The sequence below is a fragment of the Ambystoma mexicanum genome, chromosome 7q (assembly GCF_040938575.1).
Source record: "Ambystoma mexicanum isolate Mex_15411 chromosome 7q, UKY_AmexF1_1, whole genome shotgun sequence".
NCBI lineage: Eukaryota > Metazoa > Chordata > Amphibia > Caudata > Ambystomatidae > Ambystoma > Ambystoma mexicanum.
Genome location: NC_090941.1, coordinates 554,226,586 through 554,248,418, shown reverse-complemented (window position 1 = coordinate 554,248,418; position 21,833 = coordinate 554,226,586).

Here is a 21,833-nt window from a genome sequence, read left to right as displayed (position 1 = left end):
CAACATAACGCATGAGGGGGAACAAAGGGAAGTAAGAAAAATGCTGATATTCCCAAACAACGAATAAGGCTGATTCAATAGACAGTGCTCTACGAAAACCAACTGGGATACTGAACAAGTGTTACTGTAGATCCTGGCTAACTGAAAAAACAACAAAACATAAATTGTTGTAAACAAGAGGTCCAATATGGGTCAGATGTTATGAGGTCTGTTGAAAAAAGCCAACCTGTGATAAGGTGTAGCTGAGTTCCGTAGCGAAAAAGCTTAGGCAGGAAGGGAGTGGAGGGGAAAGGACCGCCTCCAGCTGGCGTCTGTATCGCGCTGCAAAATCTGCTGCGACTGGCAGCAGATTTTGCAGCGCGATACAGACGCCAGCTGGAGGCGGTCCTTTCCCCTCCACTCCTTATCACAGGTTGGCTTTTTTCAACAGACCTCATATACATCTGGTGATATAATCTCCCTTGGGAGGCAACTGCCAACTCGATTGTCACCATACAGGATTCAGCCAGTGTCCAACAAGCAACAATGGGCTCACCTCTTTCGTTGAGCGTAGCATAGGATCACGCTCAAGGGTCTTGCTATTTCTGCCCTTATGAAGGCGGAGCTGGTACCGCCGAAACGCAATATTGCCTAGAGGGGATTGAAGGTCCCTCAGAATAACATCTGACCCATATTGGACCTCTTGTTTACAACAATTTATGTTTTGTTGTTTTTTCAGTTAGCCAGGATCTACAGTAACACTTGTTCAGTATCCCAGTTGGTTTTCGTAGATCACTGTCTATTGAATCAGCCTTATTCGTTGTTTGGGAATATCAGCATTTTTCTTACTTCCCTTTCTTCCCCCTCATGCGTTATGTTGAAAAAAGTATTTGTTACCTTTTTCCAGTGTTGATGTTTCTACATTGGGAGAAATATTTCCTTATTTTGGTTTATGTCTCATTGATTTTTCCATTTTTCCTTCTTTCTTTTTTATCTAACATTCATGATTTCTGTTTAGCAATTTTGCATTCTGATTCATACTAAGAAGGATTGTTTTTCATATGTATGTAACCTTGTAAATGTTTTATTGATTGCATTTGTACGGATGTTTGCACATAAAGTTTTGTCTTTAACTTACAATAATTTGCATGGCTATCCTTGATGTGTTGTACTATGATGGATACTAATTATATGTAGATGCTATTACCCCAAAGGGGTACTTAGGTTTGGACCAGGGGTAGGACCTTAATTCATTCACACCTTCCTATAGGCCAACCTACATACGTACTAGTACCTTGTGTTAATATTAGTTTCTCTTGCCCTCCTACTGGTACGTTAGCCCACGGGCACAACCACAGCCACAACAGTGTGGCCTTTTTCGTTGTTGAATGTACTTAGATCCAATGACAAACTCCTCCTGGACCCCCCCGATTCAAAAACACAAGAGCAGGGGGCAGTAGCTTCACCACTTTAGCCCCTAAACATTGGAACACCCTACCCATCCACATCAAAAAGCATCTTCCTTCACGATCTTTAAGAAACAGTTAAAAACCTGGTTATTCAACCAATGTTAGCACCCAAAGATAGGACCCCGTCCATCTTATACTGCTGTGAATATTTAGGCTATTGTATAATGTTGTGAATATTCTGTAATTTATATCATGTAATGGAACGAATGTAATGTTTGAATTTTACTAATTGCTAAGCAGTCTTATAACCACGCCGTGACACCTGAGGGTCTGGGCGTGTAACAAATAAAAAAAATAAAATAAATAGGGCGCAGGGTGCTGCTATGGGTGCACCTCAGCCGTCCCTCCGCAGACCTGAGACCGAGTCGGAGGCTTGTGTCGCCCGCGCCTCCACATCCCTGCCTCCTCCGGCTCCGCGCCTTCCTCCGATCCCTCCTGTATGTTTGGCAGGGTTTCCCTCGGTGGGGGAGGGGCAGCCGCCCTGCTCGGGTACTTCTCACCCCCGGGGGGGTATTTCTGTCAAATCTTCCGATCGCTTCAGCCCCCGACCGTGTGTTGTGCGGTGCGGGAGACGGTCCCGTGTATTTTCGCCCGACGATCAGCTCATGTGGTGCTTATTGTAGGCGGCCCGGCGGGAGCGCGACTCAAACGCGACTTCCACTGCCCGCAGCCATCTTGGAATCCCAGTTCAAACAACAATTTAATAAGGAGAATTCTTGGAAAGAATTGGAACATTTTAGGAGCCGCCCCAGATCTGCTCACAGCATTGGAAACTAAACCGACCATAACATTTAGAAAAGCAAAAAACTTGAAAGAACAACTAAGTCCATCAAATTTTGAAACTAAGAAAAGAACGTCAACTCAAACCACGAATATCATGTGGCTTAAAGAAGCTCTCAAAGGTAACTACAAATGTGGACAATGCTCCATATGTCAATACTAGGACAATGCCAAAATAACAATCATAACACCGAATGGGACACAACACAATATCCAACAACTTATAAATTGCAACAGCAGATTTGTAATATACAGAATCAGGTGTACATGTAATCAACTCTACATTGGAAGCTCAAAACGCCAACTCAAAATCCGGACCAGTGAACATATCAGAGCCATAAAAAACCAAGATATGAGATCTCCAATGGCAACACACTTTCAAGAATCACACAAAATGGATCAACTTAAAGATTTGAGATTCTTTGGAATTGAAAAGTTACAAATGCCAGCGAGAGGAGGCGATTTGGAATTACTCCTCACAAAACAAGAAGCACGTTGGATTTGCTTGCCACACAGGTCTAAACTCAGACCAGGAGCTATTCCACTTCTTATAGACAGCCAATGATCATCTACTGTGAAATATAACACCAAGGCAACCTTTATCTTTCTGCGAAAATTAAACCCATGTTTTGCAAACACCACCAAGACCTTCTATTAATTTTGACTCTCCACCCCTCTTCAGATACAATAGTCCTTTCTTCTTCCTCTATCTCCAACATACAATTTATCTAGGTTGACCCTTAGAGACTTACACACTAAGTAAGCTCTAGTTCTTATAGCATTCAACTATACATGGTCATAAACACGTCATGCACCTTTTTCAAGTGACATTTATGCACAATAGTCAAAGATGACACACAAAGAACCATTAAATCACTGTAACTCATAACATGTTCCAAAAACAAGATATCCACTTAATCACTGTGACAATGGTACACAGAAAATCAAATGATGAAGTAGTAGAGAGCTAGACGTTCAAAATCACATCACTTAAATCTAATGTCTATATATGAATACGAATCAGCACCATAATATCGCACCAACAATGATCATCTGTTGCATGACAATAATAGTGAGACTAGAAACAATACACATGCACTTGGCATGTCATTTAATTACAATCACCAATAAACATATGCTGGTAAATCACCATCTTAATGCATCAACCCCTGAGCTAAATGATTGCACTGGCAACAAATGACTGTTGCGCAACCAAAACAGTGTAACAACATCCTTTAGTGAAAATCGTAATACTTTTTCATTTACAAGATGTCCGCCAGACGTAAACTCATGACGTCATCGTGCATAACGTCAGCGCGATGATGTGATGGCGCGTTACATTAAGCGGCCATCTTAGTTCATACTAACATGGCAATCGCACCTTCCGGACTGAACTGACAGCAATCACCAAGTATAATGGGGTAAGAACACAAGTTATTTTTTCTTAAAACAATTTTTATTTTATTTTAACAAAACATAAAACACTACAATACTTAAGTCAAATTCGGTAGCAAAACATTTACAAATTGCACTCCATAGTCCCGCTCCCACCCTCCCCCTTAACTTGAGCCAATGTGTCTATGTCATCAGCCTGCGCTTCAGCCGGCAGGCCTGTCGTTATCATATTGTCCGTATCATCATCACTGGGATCGGGCAGGGGAGAGCCCACCATTGTTGTCACCAACTGCCTCCATTCTATTAGGGGTCCTACCTCTTCCTCCCCTCCCCTACAGACTGCATCAAAGCAAGCAGCCGTTTCTGCCTCTGCCCATTTCAAGAGGTCCGCCCACCACAACTCCATCCTTGGCCTCTGAGCAGCCTTCCAGCACATCGCAATCCTTCGTTTGGCAAGGATGTATGCCAGGTCCTTCATTTTGCTAATGTGCCTTAGATTGCGTGGCCTAGGGAAACCCCCCAGCATGCATGCCCAGGCCGATTCTATCTCCAGCGTGATGCCTTTTCCGGCCAAGCGTGTCTTCAGTTCTACCCAAAATCTTCCCACCTCCGGACAGGCCCAGAACATATGTAGCATCCCTGCTTCCTCCTCCCCACACCTGGGACATCTCTGAGTCGTCTAACCCCCAAACCTGGCGATCTTTCTAGAGGTGAGATATGCTCTATGCGTGACATATAATTGGATTTGCTGGAGCCTTGCGCTCCGGGACACCTTTTTATGATATCTTTGGGCCCTATCCCAGAGCCCGTCTGACATGGGTTCTCCCACCTCTTCTTCCCAGAGTAGTCTCAATTGGAGCAATTCCCTCTCCACCTTAGATCCCAGCAGCTCGTATATCCGGGATACCTCATGCCCACCTTCTGAAATATCATATATTGTCTCCACGGCGGCATCCGGTTGTTCAGATAGCACCACCGCCTGCCACTTTTCTCGCACTTGTTTGACCATTCTGGAGTAGGTTATATACTGCCCCTTATGCACCCCGGTGTCTTCTGTCAATTTCTGGAATTCCAGTGCCTCCCCCTCTTGCCAAATATCTCCCAGGGTGGCCAGACCCGTCGGTTCCCAGTACTTTCGGACCCCGTGTATCAATTGAGGGTCCTCTCTACATAGCGCCACCAGTGGCACCTGCATAGAAAACGGGGCCGGGTATCCCACCATCTGCCATGCTCTGTGCCACATCTCCCAGCCAAGCACCAACAGCCTCGCCATCCTTAGAACCCTTGTCTTGGACAGCCATACCACTTCCCTTAGGAAGAAGGGAGCCGGTTCCATGCACAACAGCCTGGTTTCGGCCGTCTGCTCCTCAGACAGCCACCTCGCCACATACTGCAGCTGTCCCGCCAAATAACATATATCGAAGTTTGGCAGGTTAATTCCTCCCCTGTCACACGATTTCTGTAGTTTGCAGAGAGCCACCCTATTCCTGGAGTTATGCCACATAAAGCCCCTGCACACACTGTGGAGGCTAGCGAAGAAGCGCCTAGGGATCACATGCGGGATGTTTACAAAGAAATGTAACAGTCTGGGCAAAACTACCATCTTTAGTAGAGCAGCTCTCCCCATCATGGCCAAGGGTAGTCTGGACCAAAATAACATACTGTTTTTGATGCCTTCTACTGCCTTTTCCGTGTTATGTTTATGTTCTTCTATCGCTGTATGGTATATATCAATCCCGAGATATCGGAACAACTTGGTGCTCCAGGGTATTGGTAATGCCGGCAAGCCCCTGGGTGGGACAAGCCTGTATCTCCCCAAGGGGAATATGCTGGATTTCTTGGGGTTGACTGCTATGCCGGAGAGAGCGGTGTACTGCTCCATTACTTCCAGAATATATTGAATGTTCTCTTCTGGGAAGCGCAGATACAATAGTATATCATCTGCATACAATGAGACAAGATGCAGTCCCCCTGCAGTACGGATCCCTATCTCCTCATACTGTTGTCTTAGACAAACAGCCAATGGTTCCAACGCTAATATATATAACATGGGCGACCAGGGGCAGCTAATATATATAACATGGGCGACCAGGGGCAGCCTTGTCTAGTACCCCTGCCAAGTTGCCATTTATCCGATATGGTAGCACCCATTTTAACCCTAGCAATTGGAGAGCTGTACAGCATTTTAACCCACCTAAGGTACCCCGGCCCCATTCCATAGCCTCCCAGAGTTGCCAACAGCCAGGGCCATCTTACTGAATTGAAGGTCTTAACCGCATCAAGCGAGACGATCGCCAGTTCACCCAGGTCCCCCTTTGTTTGATCTATAATATGGTGCAATCTTCTATGGTTATCCGTTATGTTCCTGCCTGGGACGTAACCTGTTTGGTCAGGATGTATCAGTTTACCAATGACCCGCTTAAGCCTGTTTGCCAACACTGCTGTGAGGATTTTTCTATCTTGGTTGAGCATCAGTAGGGGTCTGTATGACCCACATTCCATGCTAGGCTTACCTGGTTTTAGGAGCGGAATGATCACCGCCTCTCGCAAGGACTCCGGCAACCCGCCACACTCATACGCCTCATTGAGCATAGCCAGCAATGGGGGGAGCAGCTCCTGCTTGTAGGCCTTGTAAAATTCGCTGGGGAGCCCATCTGACCCCGGGGCCTTGCAGGTGGGCAGGTGCTGAATCACTAGCTCAAGTTCTTCTATTGTGATTGGGGCATCCAGGTCCGCCCATTCCAAGTCGTCCAGAGTGGGCAGGCCTATATCCTCCAGCGTTTCTGGGATTTCATGGCCCCTTGATCCACCAGGGTCTTCGTAGAGGCGTATATAATATCCCAGGAACTCCTCATTCACTCCCTCCTGTGTATTCTGGAACTGGCCTCCCTCCCCCTTAGTTTCCGTGATCACCTGCCATGGCGCCTCGCTCTTATATAGCCAGGCCAGCAACCGGCCTGGCTGTCTCCTCCCACATACTGTCTCTCCATGTATTTCTTATAGCTTATTCTACATAGCCTATCCCAGAGTTCCCCACTTGCCCGTTGCAGCTGCCCCATTCTGACCCTCTCTTCACCAGAGCTGCCCCCGCTGCGCATGATGTCCTCCAACTCCTCCTCCATTCCCCGCAGTTCCCGCTCTATGTCCCCTTGGAGCCCTCTGGATTTCGAGATGGCAACGCCCCGCACTACCACTTTGAATGCCTCCCACACGGTTCCCATGGATCTAACACTGCCTGTATTGATCTTGAAGTACTCCGTGATCGCCTCCCTTAAGTCCTCCCGAAATCCCGGGTCCTGCAGCGCCTCGGCCCTGAGCCTCCAAGTAGGAATCCGCGCCCTGGCAGGCTGGTGTCGCCACTCCAGGACCAAGGGGGGGAATGATCCGAGGGCACCCTGGCCTTATTTTCTGCGCTTCTCATTTCTTCAGCTATTCCTGTAGTGGTGAACACGTGGTCCAACCTCGTATACAGATCATGTGGCGCTGCATAGTGCGAGTATTGCCTATCAGCCGGGTGCAGTTGCCTCCAGACATCCACTACGTCAAAGTCTTTCAGGAGGGCCTGTAACACCCTCGCAGCCGGAGTGGGTTTGTCTAGCTTGCTATCTGATCTGTCAACCTTAGGATTCAGCACACAATTGAAGTCTCCGCCCCACAGGATCCCACCACCTAATAGGGGGCTAATCTTGCCATACAGAGTCTGAAAGTAAGCCGCTGTATCCTGATTAGGCGCTTATAAGTTTACAATACACACTTCCCGGTTTTCCAACATGCGCCTCATCACGATCATCCTGCCTTCCGGTTCTCCTGTAGCTTGAAGCAACTGAAATGGCACATGCGGTGCCACCCACGTGATAACACCCCTAGCGTAGGCCGAGTATGTGGCTCCAGCCATGCATCCCTTCCACTTCCTTTTGACAACCTCCAATTTCTCCCCGGTGAGGTGGGTCTCCTGCAGTAGTGCCACATCAATCCTCATCCTCTTCAGGTACATCATCACCTTGTTACGCTTCAAATAGCTGTTGAGGCCCCTGACGTTCCAGGTAGCCACTCTAAGGCACCCCGACACCATGGATTTGATGCCTTGCCCTCCACCTCCCCACGACCACCCGCCTGCTTAGGTGCACATTTTGGCTCATAACCACTTCCCTCCCAACAACCATCCCTTTCCCCAACTTCCTCACTGCAAACCCCGCCACAACTCCTCCTCCCTCCCCCACCCTTCCCATCCCCAACAAATGCCCAGCTCCATCCCTGGATCTCAGGCAACTCCGCGTTTGGTTCTGCCTTGGTAAGCCGAGGGCAGAAACCCGGCAGGGTGTCACTGGACTACCAGTGACCTAACTAAACTATTCTAAATGGGGGTTTGAGGACTAGCTCTGCGAGGCTCCCTTAAAGTGTTCGCATTCTCAGTGCACACGGATCAAGTCCAGTTGTAAGCTAATCAAGCCCGCCCATGAGCTACAGCTAGCATAATAATCAAGTCCCCTAGTCTTAGGCTGCAGCCACCATGGTGCAGCATGCACGGTTTACTTATCTCTTCCATCACCTTCTCCTGTCTGGATGCCCGATCCCTGGAGGCAGCTCTGCGTGTCAAGCCACTCCATCGCCTCTTCCGGAGACTCGAAAAACAAGGTTCTGTTTTTTTAGAACACCTTCAGCCTATCTGGGTAGAGCAACATATACTTATGGCCTGCTTCACGCAACCTTCTCTTCACCGTCCCAAAGTTCATGCGGCTGCGCTGTACCAACAGGGTATAATCTGGGTATGCAGTTATATTTGTCGGTCCCCTCTGTATTGTGCCGCCCTTCCGAAAGTGCTCAAGGATCCTTTCACGATCTCTGTAGTTCAGAATCTTGGCGACCACCGGCCTAGGGGGATTACTCGGGGCCGGCCTCCTCATCAGGGCCCTGTGTGCTCTTTCCACCGCAAACCCCTGGGACAACACTCCTCCAGTTATTTCCTGCAGTCGCATGGATTCGATGAACTCCGTAGGGTCGAGTCCCTCAGCTTCCTCCGGCAAGCCAACAATGCAGATGTTGTTCCTTCTGGCGCGTCACTCCGCCTCGTCTGCCCTGCTCTCTAGGTTGCCCACATGTTGCACAAGGGCGTGAAGGTCTGCTTTATGAGTTTTACAGTCCGCTGTGTTCGGCCCCACCTCTTTTTCCAAGTTTTCTGTGCGTTCTGCCAGTGACCTGACATCTTGCCGGAGAAGGTTCACTTCCTCCTGCACTGCACCTACTTTAAGCTCCAAAGCCGCCTTCAGTTCGGTCATAGCCAGTCCCAATTTGGTCTCCCAAGCCACTTTCAGGTCCGCGATCGCTGCTAGGACCTCCTGATTAGTGCCCATGGTAGCTGCGCTTCCGGTCGGGGTTTTGTCCTTACTTCTGGCTCCCTCCGGGCCCAACGGTGTCCTGGCGTATTCGTCTAGCCCTTTGTTCGCAGGGTTTTGTTGGACATGGCGAAGTGCCGCCGATTCGTGGGCAAGCCCCGCCTCTGGCCTGCCTCAGTGGGACCAGGTAGCTTTTACCGCTAGGGCCCGGAAAGGCCACGCAAAGAGAGTCTTGGAGTGACCTATGCGCTGCTGGAGTGGGTCATGTCCTCCCACATAGGCATATAGGGCTGCCCTCTGATCCGGCGCCCGCCCGCCTCGTGGACCAGGCACCTTGTGTCCAGGAGGCTGTGGGCCAACACAAGTTCACCCGCTCTTATATGCACGTGTCGCACTCTTTATGCCTGCCCTCCTTGTGTGGTGCACACTACGTTGTTGAGGCCTTTGGGGTGTTTGTATCCCCTGTTCAATCTGTGCTTGTAATTCTCACATCTCCTCCCTCCTTTCAGGATCCCCCACAGCGTGTGTCCCTCCACCAGCAGGATAATTTCCTATCCACCATGGGGTAGGGCAACGCATGAGCCCTTTATTTAAGACCCAACTGCCAGGTCTAGGTGAGGGTAGCGCTAGCTGTGCTCTCCCATTTGATCCTCTGGGAGGCAAGTATGAGCGTTGAAATGGCCTCCTACTTCGTTTCCTCTGCGTCCCTGTGCCCCTGATCCACGCTCCTCCACCGGCTGTTGTCTCGACAGCCCAGGACGTGTGACTGGATGCAGAATGTCCCCGCTCGCTGCACCAGCAGGCCAACTCACTGACCTGCCAGGGACCATCCGCGAAGGTCTGCCGGTCCGCTCTTTTCCTCTTCCATCACGTTGTCACTCAGCGCTCCCCAGCCCTACGCATTCAACGGTGCCTCCGGGTCGCTCGTCCCGCTTGGGCCGCGGTGTCCTGCTGCTCATGCAGGTCTGTCTTCCCCGTGAGCTTTAGGACCGCCGCCCTATGCGGCTCGCCCCGGGCGCCTCACATGAAACCCCCAGGCTGCCGCCGAACACTGCAGTCCCCTGGCCGGGAAGCTTGTGGGCGGGCGCTGCGTTCCCAGCTCCCGGCGGGCCACGTGGGACCAGAGTCTGCTGCTCGCCCTGTGGGGCATTTCTTCAGTTCGGGCCGCGAGGTCTGCTGCGCCCGCTACGATCCAGGCGCGGTCCTAGCGCCGGCCATCCGACCGCCTCGCGTGGACTCCGGAACCCTTCCTCTGCCAGCGCGGCCAACTTCAGCAAGCATGCGCTCCAGCGACACGCCGAAAGGGAATATGTTCGCCTCACGTCCCTTGCCGCACGGTCACACACATGAGGGGAGCCGCAGCTGATCCACGTATTACTCCTTCTTTGTTCGAGCGGCCACCATTTTGTATCCACGAGTCTTCGTACCCGGGAGCGTCGCTCGCCGCTATCTGGCGCTTCTTAGTCTGTGTGGGCTCCAGATTCCCAGCATCAGCTCTGTATCTGTTCATAAGCAGATGCCTATGTTTTTAACTCCAAATGGCTAGTGCAACTGCACTTTTACTACGGATGAGTTCAGGATCTCCAGGAGCTCCTCCAAGAGCACGTCTGCCCACATGGCCATCTAGCCACGCCCCCTAAGAACACAAGTTATTTGACTTTTTGACTGTTATAGTCGTTTGGCATGCCTGTACTTAGAAACCCAACACATATTATTGTGAGAAGATTAAGCATGTGGGTCATGCCATCAATTCTTTAATGTAATTACCAACTAAGGCAACTTAATAGGGTAAGAACACAAGATATTTGACTTTTGACTGCTATAGTCTTTTGGTATATCTATACTTAGAAACCCATCAAAAATATTTTTATTAAGCATGTGAGCCATCTCAACAAGCTTTTTATTGTAAATCACCAAATAAGGTAACCTAGATACTCTCCCAATATGTATTTGTAGCTAAACATGCACAATCATAACCAGCGGCACAATGAACTTTAATGCCGCTAATCCTCTTTGTAATATGTCTCTATCTAAGACGTACAGGAAATGAATGGGACATTAAGACAGGCCTTTTTTATTACAGGAACATCACAATGTATTTCACAATGGTAAAACAAGAGACAATCTAGGCCTAGCATTATCTAGTGCTTTGTTTGAAGATACAAAGAATCTTAATTGATGTGAGTATAACATTGTATTAACCCCACATTTTTCTTGATAATACACAAGTACACAAAGCATATCTTCTGATACACACTTTTCTTTTCAGGTGAATTGAAAACCCTGACAATTAGAATTTAAGTTGGAAATGCAATTGATTAAATCTCGCTCTGCAAACAAGTGATTAATTAACCTCCTGAAGAACCACTCACAACCAGAGTGGGGAAACATGTGTTGAGGTTTGGTGCTCAGATTTCAAAAACTAAAAGAATATTTGGAATCAAAATATATTTTAGTGAGAACTTAAAGTAATAACATCAAAAGACCCAGATAAGGGGCTCGGCATTAAGATCACATATCCACAAGGAGAATGGATTCAAATTAAGTTAACCAAAAAAAGTAGATTCAAACTAAGTCAACTAAAAAAGGACATCAAGTTCTCAGAGAGGTTTTGGAGCGGCTGATGCAATGGCTGAAGGTAAGGCAGCCACTGCTGTTGCGATCTTAATACTTCTTCCTCGTTCACTGCGGGGGAATCTTCTTTGTCCTCTTTGAGCTGGCTGTCCTCTGCCCCTTCCAAATGTGGAGTAGTGACGAAAGGACCTACCCCTCCAGGGTGTAACGGTGGGGCGGTTTTTAGGTTGTCTGATTGCAGCACCAAGGAATTTGGCTATTACCTTGGAAGTTTGCAGCTTCTCCAAACTCTCATCAGCTTTGTTTCCTAATATATGAGTGCCGTGAAAGTGCATGTTGAGAAATCTGGATTGTACGTCAGGGGCAAATCCTGATTTTCTCAACCAGGCAAATCTGTGCATCACTGTACTTGCCGCAATACCTCTGCTGATGCTGTCAGCAGACTCGAGACCAGTCTGGAGGGATTCACACATTGCATCTTTCCTATTCTTCACAATGTTTAGAAACCCGTCTCGCTCTTCCCCTTCCGGGATATGGTCAGCCGCCATGGAAATGCATTTTTAAAGGGTGTGTGTAAACCTCGCTAACGTGCCCATAACATTGGGCGATTTCAAGGCCATACTCCTGGATGAAATACCTTTTTTGGCCAGGGCATAGTAACGCTTGTTATTCCCTATCCAGAAGGATTGTAGGATAGGCATTCTGCCTACTGGTGGAGGTGGCCGCCTGAACCACCAGGCTCTCTGGTGTTAGGTGCTCGGACGAGTAAAAAGGGTCATAGCTTGAAACCCTGTACTTTGACGTCACCTTTTTGTTGACAGCTGGAATGACCTCTGGTGCCTCCCAGTTGGCAGGCACACACCTTTGTAAGGCTTGATGGAAAGGTACAATTGGGTCCTCTTGTGGTCCCCTGTCCAGGATATCCATTAGACCGTCTTGCCGTCTTGCTCAAAGACTGGTCTTGGTCTTGACCACCCCATATATTCCTTAACTCTTGACGCCAGTTGCCTGTATGTCACCTCTGCATGGTCAATGGGGTCTGCCCTGCTGAATTCAACCTCTGGTGAAGTGTCTAACCCACTAGCCACATGTAGGCATTCTTGTAGGTTTTTCAATCTTGAATCCTCTGAAATTAATGCCTCGGGCACTGATGGTGTTCCATACTACAAACCAAAAGGTCTGGATTCATCAGAAGATTCCTCTGCATCCTCATAAATAGAGGAGAGGAATTTGAAGTAATCAGAACTGGGAAAAGGAGTTTATGTCGTTTCCAATGTAGTTGTCATTATATTCGTGGTTAAAGGAGCAGAAATCCTCGAGATTGTCAATGCCGACGGCTTCGACACGTGGCGTCGAGGAGGTCAACGCTCGAAGCGTTGATGGCTTCTTCACAGTTATCGGCGCCGATGGCATCGATGACACACCTTTCGACCCTGATGGTCTCGAATCTTTTGGCGTCGATGGCTCAGTCCTCGAGGAAACTTTTCCTCGACTCGAGGGATCCATCGAGGAGTCTTGCCTGACAGGTCCGAAGACGCACTGCTTTTGTGCTTATGAGGTCTTTCGATCGGAGCATGGCTTTTGGGTGTAGTCTAGGGGGGCAAGGCCGTGTTCTCGAACACCTTTAACATTCGTAATCTAAACTCTTCCCCCTGTGCCAGAGAGCAAGACTTAGTGAGACAAACAACCGGTTCCGGTGAGGAACTTGTAGATGAGGAAGATGGCGATCTATGGCGCTGTTTCTTTCCGTGTCTAGAGGACGACGGGTTGGATGAACCACTACGTGACCGGAAACGTTAATTCATTTTGCGACGAGGGGACACTGTTCTCCACTTGTCCGAAGTTTTTTGTTTCTTTGACGGAGTCGAAGGGGATTTTTGGGTCCTACCGGCTGCAAGCTTCCCTTTACGCTCTCTGAGGGCTTTGGCCATCATGGATAGACAGTCCTCACACTCTGACAGATGATAGGCAGATCCTAACGGACATCTTCACGCTGCAGTCACAGCATTTCTTGAAGCCCGACCTGGGAGTGGAAGACAACGAAGATGAAGCCATTGTTCACGATTCACTCTAAGTAGTAAGAATTTATTGAAGAAAGTATCGAAGATATTCCTGTCAAGGAACGAAGCGTTCTGTATCCGAAGCGTAAGCGCAGAAAAATGGAACTGAAGCCAACAGACGCTGCATGTGCTACATATACCTTCGGAGACGTCGACATCGAGACGGAGACCTCCGAGGGACATCGAGTCGACAGGCGTCGACGCACAGTGCCCCCTGCTAAATTTCTTTTTACAAAGCAGTAAAACTGGATATTGGAAATATCAAAGATAAGGAATATGTGGGAGGACACAATCCATTCGAACGGAATACATCGCCAAAGAAAAGTCAGAACCAATAAAATTGCACCTCCTAATTTCAAAATTTGGCAGGTGTGGCTTAGAGGGTAAAAAGGCCTTGCACTATGGGGAAGGTGAGACTTGCCTATAAAACCATTGGGGTGAATCCTGAGAGCTGCCTAAATATCTTCAAGGGGAGACTTGCCTAAAAATTATCTGGGTGAAACCAGTGTCACTTGCCTGAAGTCATCTGGGAAGACTGCCTGATGCTACTTGGGTTGGACAAAAAATTGCTCCAGGAGTAACTTTGTCTGGGAAGACAGCAATTGGGAAATACTGAAGCTGACTGGGCCCTATGACCAAGGAGCAGAAAATAGAGGGATGAATGTTGTGGCTATTTTTGACTGAAGTACCTGACCAGATCCCTGTGCTTCCACTAGATAAGGTCCTGAAACACTTCTGACTTTCCTGCTTGCCAAACCCTGAGAAATCCAATGTAAGTAGCTTGTCCAACAGAACCATCTGTGTGGGTCTTTGTTTGATTTAATACCTTCCTCTTAGTTAATGGTTTGGGGTATGGAGGTAGATCCTTAGTATATTTTATAAATAATGAAATTAATTCCCCTATAGCCAAGTACCAGAGGGTGATTTTGTTAACATTCAACATTAACAAATTTCAGCCCCAGGGTACTTTAAAAACAATAGTCTGCAATGTAATTGGGTACACCTATTTTTCTTGTCAACCTCCCTAAAGCAAAAGGGTGTCCTTGCCAAAAAACAAAATTCCTAACTGGCCTTTAAGAGGAGGGGTGCTGAATGTCACGGAACGTCTGGGTTTGGTGCTGGGTAAGCAAAGTGATTTTGTTAAGTGAAACCAAGTGTAATTTCTAATTGGAAAATGCACACTCTTTCCTGAGAGTGAGTTTGTGACCCTCACAAGGGAGTAGTTTCTTACCTGTAACTCCATTTCTCCAGCGTTGGTATCTTTCATGGATTCACATGCTGTAATATTCCCTTTTGTCAGGCTGGGAAACCCTGTTAACTTTAACTTAGTAATTCTCCTATGGAAAAATTGTTCACACCTTGAATGTTCCATCAACGTCGTTGTGGGTGCTTTTGGCAGCACCAATGGGACGTCGAGTGTATAGCTCCGACCCAGCAGCTTCCCCTCAGATTTTAACCCTCCAGATGGAGGATGTCCTATAAAGGATGTTTGCCTGAGGGCGGAGGATGGATGGCGCATGTGAATCCATGAAAGATACCAACGATGGAGAAATAGAGTTACAGGTAAGAAACTACTCCATTCTCCAGCATCAGCTCTTTCATGGATTCACATGATGTGAATAGATGTTTTAACAGTACACATGCTTGGAGGTGTAAACCAGGCAAATGCAAGATAGATATTATGAGGACGTGTACATTAAAGCAAAAGCATACATCTGCGGGGCTTACCTTACTGGAACAGTCGTTGAAGGACTGCCTGTCTCATCTGCACCTCTTCAGCATGCTGCTGGTGTAAGCAGTAGTGCCTGGTGAAAGTGTGGGGTACCGCCCATGTTGCTGCTTGGCAAATGTGTCTGATGGGTACCCGAGACCAGAGAACTGCCGAGGGAGCTGTGGCTCTCGTGAAGTGAGCTCTGGGGGTTGATTGAAACGGCCTGTTGGCCTTTGCGTGGCAGAAGGATATTGTAGATGCAACCCATCTTGAGATGACTTGTTTCGATATTGTTCTTCATTTGTTGGATGGACCAAAGGCTATGAAGAGTTGTTTAGAGGATCTAAATGATTTTGTGCGATCCAAGTACTATTCTAATGCCCTTTTGACATCCAGCAAGTGCAGTGTCTTCTCTCCTGGAGAAGAGACATTTGGAAAAAACGTGGGTAGAGTGATTGTAGCATTGCTATGAAATTCAGATGGTACCTTAGGAATTAAATGCAGGTTTGTGGAGAGAACCACTTTGTCTCTCACGAACTGAAGATAGGAAGGATCAATAACCAAGGCTTTGAGCTTTGAAACCCGTCTAAAAGACGTAATGGCCACTAAAAAAGCCACCTTCCAAGTTAGAAACTTGATGTGGGTTGTTGACATGGGTTCGAATGTAGGCTTCATAAATCCTGCCAAGACCAGGTTCACGCTCCATACAGGTGGAACCCTTTTCTTTGGTGGCAAGGTATGAAAGAGGCCCTTCAAGAAATGTTTAATTAGCCTGTCACTGTAGAGCAGAGAAGATGTTCTTTTCCCTGTAAATCTGGAGATCGCTGATAAGTGCACCTTTATGGAAGACACCGCCAGACCTTCTGTTGCTAATTTCAGCAGATAAGGAAGGAGCTGATGAGGTGTTATAGCTAGCGGCTGCAGAGCAGGTTACTGTGCACACCATGCAGAGAATCTTTTGCACTTTTGGCTGTAGGAGATTTTGGTGGATGGGGCTCTTGCTGCTGCTAGTATGCGACGGCAGTCCTGAGGAATATTCAGATTTCCAAATTCGCAGTGGTCAGGAACCATGCTGCCAACTTGAGAGAGCCCGGATTGCGATGAAAGATCATCCCGTTGTTCTGGGGCAGAAGATTGACCTGTGACCCTAGATGAATCGGATAGTCAACTGCCAACTGAAGCAGGACAAAGAATAAGGTCTGCCTGAGCCAGTACGGGGCTACCACTATTATCATTATCGTGCAAGGAGCATTGCGTATCATAATATATGGTTTTCCTTATGAGGGGAAAGGGAGGAAACGCGTAGCCGAACACCACGTTCCAAGGGAACGAGAATGCGTCCCCTTGAGAGTCTGGATGCGGAATCCTGCTGCCGAACTGTTGGCATTGTTTGTTGTCGGGGCTGGCAAAGAGGTCCAGAGGGGGATGACCCCACTTTGAGAAGATATTGGCTATCTGGATGCTGTGCAGTTGCCACTCATGTTTCTGCAAGTAGTCCCTGCTGAGGGTATCTGTTTGCTTGTTCTGCATGCCTGGTAAGTGGAAGATCTGAATCCGAATGTTGTGCCGGATGGCCCAATGCCCGATGGTTTGTGCTTCCTGGGAGAACGTGTCTGAACGTATCCCACCTTGTTTCCGTAGGTAAAACATTGTGGTTGTGTTGTCGGTGAGAACACGTACCACTGAGTTCTTGATTAGGGGGAGAAAGGATTTGAGAGCCCACTGTACTGCTCGCAACTCTAGTACATTGATATGTAGTAAGGTTTCTTCGGGTGACCAGAGGCCTTTGGTCTAAATGAGCACCCATCCCACTTAGGAAGCATCTGTCACAATGGGGAGTTGGAAATTTGGCTCCACCAGTGGCATTCCTTTTGTGATGTTGAAGGGGTGTGTCCACCATTTCTGAGTGTCTGAGAGCGAACGGGAGATGATTACCTTGTCTGACCAGGAACCCTGGATTTGGGACCATATGGTTGCGAGGAATTATTTCACTGGCCGCATGTGAAGGCGACAGTGGGGAATCGGAGGAATGCAAGAGGACATGGTTCCCAGAAGAGCCATGTATGAGCGGACTTTGAGTAACTTGTTTGGTGTAAATGAGCGCGCTAGAGTTCGCAATCTTTGGACTATTGGCTTGTAAGGAATTGTGCTTCCAGGAAGACCAAGCTCTTTGAGGGAACTGTACAGGATTTCGTATAGTTGATGGCAAAGCCCAAATGTTGGAGCAGCATCTCTGTTTTGTTGAGCGACGATACAGCTTGTTGATACTTCGATCCTCGAATTAACTAATCGTTCAAGTTTGCATAAATGTGGTGGCCTTGCTTCCGGAGGAAGGCTGCTACTGGCGCCAGGCACTTTGTGAATGTCCTGTGTGCCGGTTTTAGGCCGAATGGTAGAACCTGAAATTGATAATGGCTTTCACCCACTACGAACCTGAGGTATTTCCGGTGCCTTGGGTGTATTGCCACATGGAAGTATGCGTCCTTGAGGTCTAGGGCCGCGAGGAATTCCTGCGGCTGCATGGCTTTTATTACATCTTGGAGCGTTACCATTTTGAATTTTTTTGTTCAGTACGCGTAGATCCAAAATCGTGCGCCTCTTACCATCTGTTTTATTACCACAAAGTACCTTTTCAATGGCTCTTTTTCTTAGCATGTGACGTATCTCGTGCCATAAAATGCGATGGTGTGAGTGAGATACTTTTTATTGGTGGAACCGGGATTGTGGGCGCTTGAACTCCAACAAGTGGCTGTACTGGATTGCATCTAACACCCCCCTGTCTGTAGTGTTATAGATTGCCACTCGTTGAGGTAGAACGCCACATTTCCTGCTACGTGACTGCCATTGCAGTAGTCATTGCTGTGTCTTACTCTGCTGACCTCTCGGGGAGGTGGAAGATCTGCGCTTTCTTTGCCCCTGGTAATCTCTATTGCGCTGGGTGGATTGGTAATTGCACGTGTAGCCCTGAGAATAATATCCAGGTCTACTGTAGCCCTTGCTGTCTCTGGAGCCCTAGAATCTTGAGTTACCTGAGACTCCTCAAAAGAAACTAAAGGAGCGAAAGGATCTACTGTTTTGCAGAGCAGTGCGAAAGATGTAGCCGTGTCTGAGTCTGCCTTCATGGCTTTAAAGGCTTCATCGATTTTGTTGCTGAATAGATTTACACCTTCGCAAGGCATATCTATTACCTTGTGCTGCACCTCTTGGTTAAAGTCCATGCAGCACAGCCATGCCTGGCGTCTAACCACTACCCCATTGCCAATCTGTTTAAAGCCAGTTTCGGCCAGATCTACAGCTATATTGATGCTGTGATTTGACGCCTCAACTCCTTCTCGCACCAAAAGCATAGCCTCCTTTCTTTGTTGTTCTGGCAGGTGTTCCAATACAGGGGCCAAATGGTGCCACATTTCCCGATCGGATTGAGCCACAATAGCTAGGGAATTCGCTGATTTTACCGTTGTCGCTCAAATGGTGAGAACCTTCTTACCAAAGGCATCAATTTTTCTATTGTCATTGTCTGGAGGAGTGGCACACTTATGCTGTGTTGTAGCCTTTCGGCTTGCTGCCGCTGAGACCACTGACTCTGGTGCTGGTTGTGAAGTAAGGAATTTTGGAGTGGAATCTCAAGCCTTAAACTTCTTTTCCAATCTTCCTTTCACTGCCGGCTCTGTAAAAGGATGTTTCATGGTACGGAGGCCCTCCTGCCACACGTGATCCAGAATTGGTAGGGAAAAGATTGCTTCCCTTCTTTTTCCCATATGGTCAAAGAGGAAACAATCCTTCTTCAATTCCTCTGGAATAAGGCCAAACTCCTGGCATGCTTTCGACATCATGGTGTAAAATGCTTCGATATCATCCGGGGTGAAAGTTGAGCCGGGCTACCCGGCGCCTCCTGGTCCAGATCTGTGTCCCACGTGTTAGCTCTCCTTGGAGAGGAGGACGAGGAGGAAGTTGTATCTCTCGGATCAGTGTCCTGGTCCGTGTCGACCAATTCACCCGCTTCTTGTTCCCTCCGTCATGGACTAAATGTACATGGAGGAGGAGGTGGAGGTCTTGGAGGAGTGTTCCTCCTAGAGCGTGCACTCTGGTCTTGAAAGGGGTAAGATGAATTCCTTTGTTGAGGGATAACCTGTGGGTCTCCAAAAAGATGGATTGTTGAAGCTTGAGGAAGAGGAAGTCTGGCGTCAAGCTGACCTAGTAGAGATTGTAGTGTCGTAAGGGCCTGCATGGATATCAGGGAGTGAGGAATTATGAGAGAGTATTGCATTTTCATACCTCCTATTCCTGCCATTGTAGATGGTAGAGAAGGTGTCTGACACCTTAGATGTATGTCCGCTACTGTAGATGGTGCCTGAGTGGGAACCTCAGAAGTTCCTTCCTCAGGATCCGATTCAAACACCCTTTGGCATTCATATGGAGGAGGCTCGAAGTCCGACGTGATCTCGTGCTGAAGAATATCTTCTGGCATGACAACTGGATATTCGATTGGGGACATTTCCGATGGGGTTTTCAACATACCCTTAGGGGACAGTAAATTGGCCTCCAAGTCTGAAACCTCTAACCTAGTGGACGAAGGATGTGACAGCTTCTCGGCCGGCGATTTGTTTTTTTTTTTCTTTGTCGTCGACGAGGTGGTCATCAACAGGGTTATCGTCGTCGAGGTGGTGGTCGATGAGGTAGTCGCCGTCGAGGTGTTTGTTGACTGAGGACGAGCCATAGACACTGACGAAAATACTATCATCGTCCTCATGGTCGATGCCGTCTTAGATGGTGTTGACAACAGTGTTGACAACGGTTTTGACGATGATCTGGTCGTTGACTGGTGTCTTGAAGAGGACTCGTGGCCGGAGGAAGATCTGCATGATTCTGACGACGAGTGGCGTTTTTTGGTGCTCGTCGAGGTAGATTTTTCTCACCCACGAGGTTGAGGAGGATGTCGTAGCCGGTCTGGTCTTATGTTTGTCCGTCGATGAGGGAGATTTCTGGGATGAGTCAGTGGATTTTGAAGATGGATGTAAGCCCTTCTCTTTTAGCTTGTCCGAAAGACGACTTCGCCCAAGTACCTTTAGAAGAGTGTTTAGACCCTGCTTGGGACTACTCACTACTAGACATTGGTTTGTTTCGAGGCAAAGAGGTTTTGGCCTTATTATGGCCCAAAGACGATTTTGCCTCACCTGTCTTCTGCTTCTTAGCCACCGGATCCTCGGACCTGGACCTCTGTGGTGACGGTGACCTCTTGTCAGAGGGAGTGGTTGCTCTCCTACTCTGTGACGAGCCAACATTTGACACAATATAGGCCCTTTCATTGAGCCAACAGATAGGGCGTTGATTCCTGTCCTTAAGGGTCTTCTGAGAGAACCCTTGGCAGATGGCGCATCCGCCAGCCGAATGGTTCGGGTAAAGACAGTAAAGACACTCTGAGTGCCTGTCTCCTTCATAAACATTCTTTAGGCCGCAGGTTTTGCATTGCCTAAACAAGGACTTTTTTGCTCCTGAAGTTTCCATGGTGGAGTTGAAAACCAAATTATTTTGCTGTCGGAAGAACCGGAAAGGTGAAATTTGAAGAAAAAGATTTTCTTGAAGAAATGTAAATTTTCTCTCAGGAGAGAAACATGGGGAATCCCAACAGCTTGGAAGAGAGTTGCAATATGAGTGGAAGCTGCTGGGGTCGAGCTATACACTCGACATCCCATTGGTGCTGCCAACAGCACCCACAATGACGTTGATGGGACACTCAAGGTGTTCACGTTTTTTCCATAGGAAAATTAGTAAGTTAAAGTTACTGGGGTTTCCCAGCCTGGTGAGGGGGAATATTCACAGCATGTGAATCCATGAAAGATCAAATGCTGGAGAAAGGAGAGGTTTTTTATTGCCTTATGGTGAAGAAGGAAGAAGGGTTCTATCAATCCAAAGTATTAGCAAACGGCTGTAGTGATTTCAAAACTGCTACCATTTTAGAGTGTGCAGGGAAACTGAATATACAAAGTGCTGTATGTGTGCATTTGCTTTTGAACACAGGAAAATGTTGCAGTTCTTTTAAATCTAAACCTTATCAAGGAATGCTAATGCTCATGATCTGGTGATGTTCGAAGGTGTTGGTTAATTGTGACATAACAGGGTTCTTGGGACAAGAGGTTGGAACTGTTTATTTCACCTGTTTTTGTACGTGAGACAACAGTTAACTTCAAAGAAAAGTGCATTTTGTATCAAAGCTGTGTTTGGTGCCACAGTGATGGTGCAGTGTGTAATAATTTAGTGCAAATATTCAAGGAACCTCTTATTTATTAAATATATATTCTTTCTGTACCGCGGCCTGGTTTTTCGCTGATTGTGGAACAGGGGGAGGGATCTATGTGGCTCTATATGAGCCATAGACAGGGCTAGCTTGAACAAAATCAAAATAACAGATGTTTTGTGTGTCACCTTAATTGGGGGGAACTCCCCATGTTAAGGGGGGTCTCCCAATATATCGCTACAAAGTCCTAGAAGGGCTTGCTAAACCTATTTTCAAGCGTACTTTGCTCGAAACTAT